We start from the raw sequence: 11,676 nt of genomic DNA, 5'->3' as shown, positions 1-11,676 counted from the left end.
GTATTACGTCATCGTACACGTACCAACGTGATAAAACGTCATCACGACATGGAGTATTAAGGTGTGATTGAAAACCCGATCCACACCAGGTAACCCGGTTTATAACGCGTGTCCCATCATTTCTGAGTCGATTCCTCGAGCGAAGTGAATCACGTTTAAAGTCCATTGTTGGATACCTGGTTTAAACGTGCACACCAGACAATGGCTGGAGTGCAACCTGGAGTCCCGATTCCCTGTCCTTGTACAACTCCATCATGTTCGATCGAACGAACTCGACAACAATCGGTACACGTCGTCTCGTCTCCCAGGAGGAATGTATTGGGGGTTGTCGGTGGATTGTGTCGTCATAATGCGTTGTGACGTCACAGACGGGTGTTTCAACAGTTCGTTTCACAACTCGATAACAATCAGTAAACGTGATCTTGTCTCCCAGGAGGAATGTCTTGGGGATTGTCGCTGGAATCTTCAGCTCTATACAATTTACCTGGACCTTGATACACTATTCGCTCATTTATAAAGAACAACCGTTCGATTTGAACACCTGGAAGCACCTGTACAGGTAAGAAAAGGGGATTGGTGTGAGGGAGAGCAATGGGAATGTAATGTACTTCACCTGGACATTTACCTTCATGGCTAAAATGATCCTTCTTTACCAACGATCTTGAACATGGCCGGGTTCGAATCCAGACCCAGCTATAAACTGCCGTCCAGGTCTTTCACGGTGTGGGAATGAATAATTTGTGTTCTCTTAAAATTAATTGCGAGTAATTGCGAAACACGTAAACAAAACCGAATACCTGTATCGATTATTATGAATGTTTAATTGTCCTGGAGAGATGATTTTACCTTCAAGTGAAATTACCTTCAGTACAAGAACTCCATGTTTTCACTAACCAAAAATACCTGTTCAGAGATTGTACCAAAGAAGGTATTTTATCTCTCCTGAGGGAATGTGCTCATTCTGTGCTATGGTTACCAGGACTCTGCTTCGACCATTAATCGAATTCCTCATCCTAAAAATCTGAAATTGCATGCACATGATCGATGACCCATTTGTATTGAAATATTACATTTACGACATCATGGGTCACATGGTTTGGCAGCCATATTGGATTGAAGGAAAATATTAAATAATTATATCTCTGAAACTACTTACCCTATCAATGCGAAATTTTACAAACATCATGCAACACCACTGTTGCATATAGTTTGAAAATGATGACATTGTAGGTCATGTGGTTTGGCAGCCATCTTGGATAGAAAAACGAACATTATCCGATAAACATGAAACTTCAAAAACCTGATCCCTGACCCATACATATACAGAGTGGACATTTTTCAGGTTATTTGTCTGTGGTGCAGCAGCCATATTAGCTTGAAAGCCGATATTAAAAATATATTGTTATGGTTTTTAGAACCTTCACTTTGTAAAATAATAAGCATTGTAAATAATTTCCTGTAAATATCCCCATCTTCCAAAGGTCAAAGGTCGCACCCGAGCTAGTCCATATTGCAACACGTAGAACACCATAGGACCTTCTTCAGTTATTTCATTAGTTTGTGTTTCAGGTAAGGCTCTGTTTCCAATAGTTTGACTCTGCATTGCATTAATCAAATAACCTCGGCCCCTTTTCAAATCCTGTTCATTTTGCGGCTAGCCTCCCTCCAAATGGTATTGCGCGTCTCTGCCAGCCGCAGCGCTGGCTCCAAATGCCATTAACCACGCGGTCAAGCTGGAGAAAAATGGGGAGGAGTTGTCGGAGCGAGGCGTGGCCCCATCAACGTGTCATGAAGGGAGGAGCCAGTGAACCCTTGTGACCAACCAGGGCCGAGGCATGTTCACTGGTAGGCGGACCTAAAAAGCATGCGGCTTGATACGTGAGCGCATGATATAAGTGCTCGCATGGGACTACTTACGAGCGAGGGCGAGGGACGAGCCAGAGAGACGAGCGAAAGAGAGTGAGAGGCGAGTCGAACAGAGAGTGGTTGAGAGAGTTGGGTCAAGAACGAGACCAGACACAAAGTTGAGTGAGAGAGTCGGTCTGCTACCGCGACAATACCAACCATGCTGCCTGCCGGGTTTCAGCGCGGAACTGAAGCATGAACCGGAGTGGAGTGTGAACCTGGAGCCGGACCTCAATGCCTGAACCATCTGCCCAGACCTTCCTCCCCTGCCATCTGCCTGGACCTTCTCCTCCTTCCTGCTATTCCCCTTTCGTGTAAGTCTGTCTGTATTGTCCTGGGCATGATATTTAAGACTGTGTAAGCTTGCCCTGTGTCCTTTTGCTCTTCTTCTTGTATATGCCCTTCTTTCGTTTCCTCTTTTAGTAGTATAGTAATAAACCATATTTGTTCTTTCTTTACCTTTTGGTTTCCTCTCATCCGATTGTCTTTGTCTTTTCCCCATTGAGTACCTGTGGCACAATTAGAACCGCTCAGAATCGGGTTAGTCTTGTTGCTAATGGCTCGTATCGCGGATTGCTAAACCGCTCGGCAATTTCCACCTGTCCATGGTTCAAGCGGAAATTATCTCCCTGCTTTGCGGAGAGATTGGTAAGCAGGTATTTGGGAATCCATCTTGACCAATCACCCTGGCCAATCTCGACTGCAAAGGAGCGTATAAATTCCAGGGCTGGGGGTTCGGCCAGTTTAAAAGACAGGGGGATTAACCCCTCCTTGGTAAGGGGAGCGCCGACCCCCGTATCCGCAACAATATATATATTTTATGATTTTACTGAAAATTAATATTTTTTTAACTTAAATTATAAATGTAATCATCAATTATATAAACTAAATTATATAAATTATAGAAATATTAGGAAAAAAATTTCATTAAAAACTTAGGGTGGGGCTGGGGGATGGCAAATATCACCTAACCCTCCTCTTTGGGTGGGGGGGGGGGGGGGTGGAGATGCTCGAGAACGCCTTTCCGTCCTGTTCGGGGGGGGGGGGACATGCTATTGATTGCCTTACCCTCCTCTTAGAGCGGGGGGGGGGGGGGAGGAGATGCTATTGATTGCCTTACCCTCCTTGAAAGGGCGGGGACGGGAGCGGGAGATGTTAAATATCACCTTACCTTCCACTTATGGGGGGGGGGGGGGGGGAGGAGATGCTGGAGATTGCCTTACTCTCCTCGAAGGGCATGGTGGGGAGGAGGAGGGGATGCTGGAGATCGCCTTGCTTGCATCGAAGGGCGGGGGGGAGGGGGGGAAGGGAGATGCCAGGGGTTGCCTTAACCCCCTCTTAGGGCAGGGGGCGGGAGGGAGATGCTGGAGATCGCCTTACCATCCTCGAAGGGCGTGGGTGGGGGAGGGGGATGCTAGAGATTGCCTTACCCTCTTCTTAAGGTATGTAGGGGAGGGATGCTGGAGATTGCCTTACCCTCCTGTTAGTGAAGTGGGGGTTCAGGGGTAATTCTAAAGATGTCTTTGTCCTGTTGGGGGGAATGTGAAAGATGGCCTTACCCTCCTGTTGGGCAGAGGGGGAGGGGGAAGGACATGCTGATGTTACAATGCTCTCTGTTCAACATGCGATGTTTGAACAATTTTCTGTCCTCACCTCTAATCCTTCCCAGGGAAACTTTCATTTCTTGCATTGCATTAATGTATTATTTATTGCAAATAATCCATCGGACATAATCCATAACTGTATTTATTGTAATCCTCTGTGTTGTTGATTTTTGTTCCCCCCGAGCTGGTATCGGAAAGGAGAAAACAAAAATAAAAATGTGCTGTTGGTGTCTGCTCGAAGACCAGGATTTCGGTTTCGGTGTTTCCAAGAACAGTCGGATGGATGATTACAATCCAGGAGGAGAGGGACGAGGCGGGGCAGGCAGGGGCGGAGCCGGACGGTGCGTGGCAGGCCAGGAAGGGGCGTGGCGGGGCGGGGTAGGGCGGGCGAGATGGGACGGGGCGTGGCAGTACTGGAAGGGGAGGAGCGGAACGGCGTGAGAGGCGGGTGGCACCCCGAAGAGCGCTAGTATTCTGGAAAGGGTTCTGATGTTCTCTATGAGGTCAATATAAGGGGTTTTGTGTAACTCCAAACTTCGTGCCAAGTCAACGGTTGAAAAACAACTGAACTAAAGGTAATTATTATTTTGCGCCGTGAACGGGAGTGGTACAATGGCCGATCTGTGGCTTTATTTATTTATCTGACGCCAATTGGCCAATGAGCTATCAAATACCACGTGGTGGAGATTGGTGATTCCTAGGAGGAAGAAGACGAATGAATTGCGTCCGCAGGAAGGATTCAATAACGACGAAAACCTCCGGGAGATCTTGTGAACCTTGAACTGTCACTGTGACGAAGATCCCTGTAATCGGATCGTGTCGATCCGAGTCCTTTTTGGTTTAGTGTCGGTGTCCTTTTTGGTTTCGTGGCTGTGTCCTTTTGTCCTCCGTGCTCCGCTCCGTGTCCTTTTGTCCGCCGTGCTCCTCTCCGTGGCCTTTTGTCCTCCGTGCGAGGCTCCGTGGCTTTTTGTCCTCCGTGCTCCGCTCCGTGTCCTTTTGTCCTCAGTGCTCGGCTCCGTGGCCTTTTGTCCTCCGTGCGAGGCTCCGTGTCCTTTTGTCCTCCGTGCTCGGCTCCGTGTCCTTTTGACTCCCGTGCTCGGCTCCGTGGCCTTTTGACTTCTGTGCTCGGCTCCGTGGCCTTTTGTCCTCCGTGCTCCGTTCCGTGGCCTTTTGTCCTCCGTGCTCCGCTCCGTGGCCTTTTGTCCTCCGTGCTCGGCTCCGTGGCCTTTTGTCCTCCGTTCTCCGCCCCATGTCCTTTTGTCCTCCGTGCTCGGCTCCGTGTCCTTTTGTGCTTGGCTCCGTGGCCTTTTGTCCTCCGTGCGCCGCTCCGTGGCCTTTTGTCCTCCGCGCTCCGCTCCGTCTCCTTTTGTCCTCCGTGGTCCGCTCCGTGGCCTTTTGTCCTCCGTGCTCCGCTCCGTGGCCTTTTGTCCTCCATGCTCGGCTCCGTGGCCTTTTGTCCTCCGTGCTCCGCTCCGTGGCCTTTTGTCCTCCGTGCTCCGCTCCGTGGCCTTTTGTCCTCCGTGCACCACGCCGTGGCCTTTTGTACTCAATGCTCCGCTCCATGTCCTTTTGTCCTCCGTGCTCTGCTCCATAGCCTTTTGTCCTCCGTGCTCCGCTCCGTGGCCTTTTGTCCTCCGTGCTCCGCTCCATGTCCTTTTGTCCTCCGTGCTCCGCTCCGTGGCCTTTTGTCCTCCGTTCTCAGCTCCGAGGCCTTTTCCACAAGTGGTTGAAACGGTGATCGGTTCGGATCTTCTGAGGAAAAGGTTTGTTCGGAGTTTCTCATTTTATTATTTATACTGAGAAAGATATTCTGTAAAACGATCATTGAAGTGATTCTTCATAAATATTAACAGAGAGATCGGGTGAAAATTATGATTACACATAGCATGATATGACAAAGCGATGTGGATGAGATGGGAAAGTAAGTAAGAAGAAGAAGAAGCTGATTCGATTTAGGTTCAGGTTCGAATCCAGATCCGGTCTTCAAGTGGATACAAAACGTTACCCGTTTATCCTGGTGGAGGTTTGTGCGATATCGAGCGACGTTCTACCTCGTTACCTGTGAAACTAATCCTAGTGTTGGCTTCATGGTAAATGTGGCTGCTTTAGTTTGAGATGTTAGGGTCACGCCGTTAAAATAACACCACGTGGGTTGACTCAGGTTGTCGTCCTTTTGAAGTCGGAAAAATGAGTGCCACCCTCCCAGAAACAGGGGGCACTGCATCAGCGGCGCGCGAAACTGGAAGTGGGTTGTTTCTGAAGGAAACAGGTCTTAGGTCACGTGACATAAATCGGTCCGCAATGAGTGTCTGAGTGTGTGTAATGTCTGAGTGTAATGAGTGTCATACGTCTGAGTGTATGCGTTTGCGCTGTTCAAAAAGGCACCCAACAACAAGAACAACAACGCGGTCCTCATGGAGCTGCTCATCGCAGCTAAAAACTGCATTTTGTTCATCATACAAGACTTTATTCAAGACTATATAAAGATTTGAAAAAGAAAGAAGAAAAAAATTATTCAAGCCAAATGGGACTTGAACCCACAATCCCCAGCTTGGAAGTCTGATGCCTCATCCATTCGGCCAATAAAGAGGCGCCATTCGAATTCTCCACCACATATTTCCATGGAAGATGTTACCAAAAAGGCCCGCTTCCATGTGAAATCCCCTTTTCCAAACACATCACAATAATAACTCCATCACACTTCATTTCCAACCTCATGACCACACAAAAACACAATACCTTTACACAAGAAGAAGTTAATGTATTTTATTTGGAAGATGTAGGGTGCCCTGCCCCCTTTATATCAACTTTTCCAGAGCATTCCTTGCTTCCTCCAAAGAACACGAGGGTAGTCCAGCATGCACACAAACATTTTTGAATGTCCCTTATTTTCAGTTTGGCATTTTCTACAAGCTATGGAATGTCCCTTCTTTTCTATATTTTGCCACATGGCCCATACCTTATAAAGGGGCCTTTTCTATGCCCCTGGCATTTTCCCCAAGAATGCCCCTTCTTGTAACATGCATTAGAAATGAGGCAGTTATGATGGGATATGATATATGTTTAAGATAATGAAGGGTATAGACAAAATAAGTGCATAATAATTATTCAGCAGAGATTTAGTGACAGGACCAGGGGTCGTAGCCGAGTAAAGAAAACAAGCATTATGAGTATTGCGCTGCAATACATGTCCCCTATGTTACGTGGTCCCCTCGGTGAATACCTGGTCTCGGTGACCCCCGGACCGTGAGAGGAACTTCGCCAGAAAGCTGTATTATATATGCGCTTTCGCCACGCAATCCATATGAATTTCACCCAAGCGACAACTGATGTTCAAGGATATATTTCCAATGGTAATGATACCATACAATTTCAATGACACAACCACGGAGATTTTCCCCGAGCAATCAACAATACAAAACCATCAACAATTCCCAACCCACAATCAATTCCCTATGATTAAGATGGCCATCTTATATACGTGTGTCCCGGTGAGTACTCACGACCCCCTTTTGGTCTCGGTTCCGCACAATGTCTCTGGGCCCCTCCTGACCAAGATGATGGTCGGCGTCGCCGCACTCGGGCGGTTGAACGAACCCCAGGTGGACGTGTTTCCACCGGGCAGGTATCGTACCCGGCACCCCGGCTACAGCCCCTCACGGCCACGCGAAGCGGGGACGGGAAAGCAAGCCAAAAGCCCCATGCCGCTTGCCAGGCGTGTTAGGCCCCAACGGGCGACCCGTACGCGTCTTTTTTGACGGTGTCGCGAACGGCGCCCAAACGCTGGGTCGGTGCACGGCCACACGACAGTTTGACGTCCACCGGGCAGGTATCCGTCCCGGTAACTCCTCTCGCCAGACAGGCTCGGGAACGCCGCTTTTCCACACGGCTTAATCAATCCCACCTTTCATCGGTGCGGGGCGAGGAAAAAGACCCCTCCTCCTTTTTTCCTCGTGTCTTTTCCCTTCCGTTTCCGGTCACTTCCGTTTCCGGCCACTTTTTCAGAAGGGCTCCTGACCCTCCAACCACAACAACTACACAACAACTTAATATACTACACACGGATAAGCAAAGACCTGAATGGTAATTCACCTACATTCACATAAATATGTAACACTCCCCCCCTTCAAGAAAGAAAGTTTGAACCCAGCGAAAACTTTCTTTGCCGGCCAATTTGGAGAAACAAACCAGATAACTCAACCCCCCCCACATTATCAGTTCCCCCCGGGCACAGTTATCACTTAAAAATAAAGCAACCAAAATTTCACCACAACCCCTCCAGATTACTCACTCTGGACTAAGCACCAGCAACGACATTGTCCCTGCCAAATCAAACTCCATCTCATGACCCTCTGACTTTGACCGTCAGTTTCTTGTGAATGAAGGTTAAGGGGTTGATCAAAGATCCAAAGTTAAGCCACTCGATAGCACTTTTTCCGGGAGGCCAAGCCGAGTATTCACTACATGGATGCCTTTAGGAACGTGGAGTTCACGGTTAGTCCGTGCAGGAAAGTCCACTACATGGACGCCTTTAGGAACGGCGTTCACGGTTAATCCGTGTATGAATCTTGGCTCGGCGGCTCCGCCGCATTCAGTGCTTCAACTTCTCAGAACTTCCCTAATACTTAGGGTGGGACCACTTGTCCCTGTAGTCCCATGAATAGCGGTCTCCTTCTCGGCCACTACTTTGCCAATCCTTCCTTCGGGAGTGGCCGTAACTCAGGGAGCCTCCATAATAATATTGATTGTGGCCACCACCAAAACTACCGCCCAGTTGTCCTCTCCTGTAGACCTCTCGACGTCTACGAAATGCCTTCCCTACTGTTATGGTCCGACCCTCCAAATCCTTGCCATTCCAATTCTTCTCTGCCTCTCTGGCGTCTTTTGTGCTGGCAAACGTGACAAAGCCGAACCCTCTTGACTGTTGCGTTTCCCAGTCTCTTACCAACCGCACTTCCACCAGCGGCCCATATCTGTTGAAGACAGAGGTCAGAACTTCTTCCTCTGTTTTGAAGTTCAGTCCCCCTACAAATAACTTGGCACTTTTGTCGCCATCCCGAGCTGGTGTGGCGTTATTTTCCCTGCTGGGCTCTTTACCAACCCTCAGGTTACCATAAACTTGACCCCCGGCCAAATCATTCCTGATAACCACAGATACACCCTCTACAGGAAGCGTGGCTTGTAAACCGAAGGTGACCGGTCCTGACACCAAATCGGACTCCAAATGGATGACATGAAGGGGAGCACTAACACCGCCCCCGATCCCCTGTAAACGAACACTATCCCCCGTTGCCGTCTCCTCGGACCATGGCAAAATGCCTTCAAGCATTAAAGATTGATGTGCCCCTGTGTCCCTCAATATCCTAACCGGTTTCCGGTTAGTCGAGGCTCCATCCCGTGACACAAACCCCTCTGAAATAAATGGTTGGTAACCCTTTTGATGGCGATTTCTCACAATGGCCATTGCGTTTGGAGTCGTAGTAGTCGGACTCCGCTCTGGGTCTTCGCTTTTCATGCGGTAACAACTGGACATCAAGTGTCCAGGTTTCTTGCAAAAAGCGCAAGTAGGCCCGGAGGAAAAACTCGTGGTCTGCCTCGGGCCCCCCAAACTATGAGTTTGTCTTGGGCCCGCATCCCTCTGATTTCGAACAGGTGGGGTATCATAGTTGTCCCCATAATCATCTCGAGGCCGCCGCCATGTATGGTCATTCTCCGCACCTGCTGTTCCCCACCTCCCCTGCGGAGATCTAGGCGAGGAGTTAGGTTCGTGGACCCCTATTCGGTGGGTTAAGGCATAATCATCTGCCATGGTGGCTGCGTCCCACAACTTTGGTACTTTCTTTTCCTGCAGGTACACTTTGATGTCCTCGTGGACACACTGCTGGAATTCCTCCACCAGGATCAAGTCCCGCAATGTTTCGAAGTCTTTCCCGACTCCTTTTGACTCACACCACCGATCAAACATGTTTTCTTTCACTCTGGCAAACTCCACATGGGTCTCACTCTCCCTCTTCCTGGCATTCCTGAATTTTTGCCTGTAAGCTTCCGGAACCAACTCATACGCTTTGAGGATGTGCGTCTTCAGTACCTCATAATCTGCACATTGGTCCATTGGTAGTGCCGAATAAATTTCCTGAGCTTTCCCCACCAGCACACTTTGCACGAGTATGGTCCAGGCCTCCTCCGGCCAGTTTAATTGTCGAGCCACTTTCTCAAAGTGTGGAAAAAATTTCGCGACTTCTTTTTCACTGAACGGTGGAACCAGCCTCACATGTCTGCCCACATCCCAGGTTTTCTGGTTAGGTGTCGACCCCGTCAGCAAGGGTGGTGCCTCTCCCCGTTCTCTCATTAACTCCAGCTCCTTGAATTTGATTTCTTGCTGAAGCTCCATGTCACGTTCCTTTAATTCCCTTGCCGCTTTTCTCTCCTCTGCTTCGAGGTCCCTTGCAGCTCTCCTCTCCTCCGCTTTTCTCCCTTCTAACCTTTCCTGGAGTTCTCTTTCCACTCTCCTTTCCTCTGCTTGTTTCTCTTCCCTCCTCTCTTCTGCTTTCCTTTCTTCTTCTGCTCTTTCCTTTTCTGCTTTCCTTTCTTCTTCTGCTCTTTCCTTTTCTGCTTTCCTTTCTTCTTCTTTAATCCGTTCCTGGCTCCGTAATTGCAACTCCAGTTTCCGGAGCTCAACGTCTTCTGGTTCTTCGGGTAGCCACTCCCAGGCTAACTCGTCCCATGTTCCTAATCCCACCATAGATTCTATCACCGTGGCCTGCAACTCTGCCTTCCTCAAATTAGTTCGGACCTCCAAGTTAAAATGTTTGGCCAATTTCAAGAGGTCCGACTTTAGCAACGCTCGGAACTGTGCCTCACTCGGGGTTACCACAAAGTTCTGTGCCACAAACGCCATGGTGCCTATCGTTAACACCTGTTAACCTTCACCCAAGACTTTACCCCAATTTCTCAAAAAATTTTTTTACCAATTAATAATTAATTAATACATTTTAATTAATAAAAAATTATTATTTTATTATGTTATACAATTTTAAATCCCGGACGTAGACCCAATTGCGAAACCGCAAATCGTAATTTGGTCGAGCCCCCAATTCTGTTACGTGGTCCCCTCGGTGAATACCTGGTCTCGGTGACCCCCGGACCATGAGAGGAACTTCGCCAGAAAGCTGTATTATATATGCGCTTTCGCCACGCAATCCATATGAATTTCACCCAAGCGACAACTGATGTTCAAGGATATATTTCCAATGGTAATGATACCATACAATTTCAATGACACAACCACGGAGATTTTCCCCGAGCAATCAACAATACACAACCATCAACAATTCCCAACCCACAATAAATTCCCTATGATTAAGATGGCCATCTTATATACGTGTGTCCCGGTGAGTACTCACGACCCCCTTTTGGTCTCGCTTCCGCACAATGTCTCTGGGCCCCTCCTGACCAAGATGATGGTCGGCGTCGCCGCACTCGGGCGGTTGAACGAACCCCGGGTGGACGTGTTTCCACCGGGCAGGTATCGTACCCGGCACCCCGGCTACAGCCCCTCGCGGCCACGCGAAGCGGGGACGGGAAAGCAAGCCAAAAGCCCCACGCCGCTTGCCAGGCGTGTTAGGCCCCAACGGGCGACCCGTACGCGTCTTTTTTGACGGTGTCGCGAACGGCGCCCAAACGCTGGGTCGGTGCACGGCCACACGACAGTTTGACGTCCACCGGGCAGGTATCCGTCCCGGTAACTCCTCTCGCCAGACAGGCTCGGGAACGCCGCTTTTCCACACGGCTTAATCAATCCCACCTTTCGTCGGTGCGGGGCGAGGAAAAAGACCCCTCCTCCTTTTTTCCTCGTGTCTTTTGCCCTCCGTTTCCGGTCACTTCCGTTTCCGGCCACTTTTTCAGAAGGGCTCCTGACCCTCCAACCACAACAACTTAATATACTACACACGGATATGCAAAGACCTGAATGGTAATTCACCTACATTCACATAAATATGTAACACCTACCAAAGTTCAAAGCGCCATAACTTTGTCAAAAATGATCGAATATGCAAATTTATGCATGGTTGATGCTGGTTTTCAAACTTGATCCGAGGTATGCTGAGACACGTGTGTCACGCCTCACCTCGTTGATAAGCCCGCAAGGTCGCTCCGTGGAGCGGCC

At 49.0% G+C, this 11,676-nt stretch overlaps 1 protein-coding gene across 1 annotated transcript in view; it reads left to right on the top strand.

Annotated features, from left to right (window-relative positions):
* The first annotated feature begins 517 nt into the window (after positions 1-517).
* LOC137419067 (uncharacterized) overlaps positions 518-11,676 on the top strand; it is a 246,618-nt gene continuing 235,459 nt past the window's right edge. Inside the window, exon 1 of the mRNA XM_078770678.1 lies at positions 518-559. The gene's annotated coding sequence lies outside the window, so the exon portion shown is untranslated. The remainder of the gene's footprint in view (positions 560-11,676) is intronic.

Source organism: Myxine glutinosa, chromosome 1 (genome assembly GCF_964187855.1).
Source record: "Myxine glutinosa chromosome 1, kmMyxGlut1.1, whole genome shotgun sequence".
NCBI classification, from domain to species: Eukaryota; Metazoa; Chordata; class Myxini; order Myxiniformes; family Myxinidae; genus Myxine; species Myxine glutinosa.
This window is presented reverse-complemented; position numbering and strand designations above follow the sequence as displayed.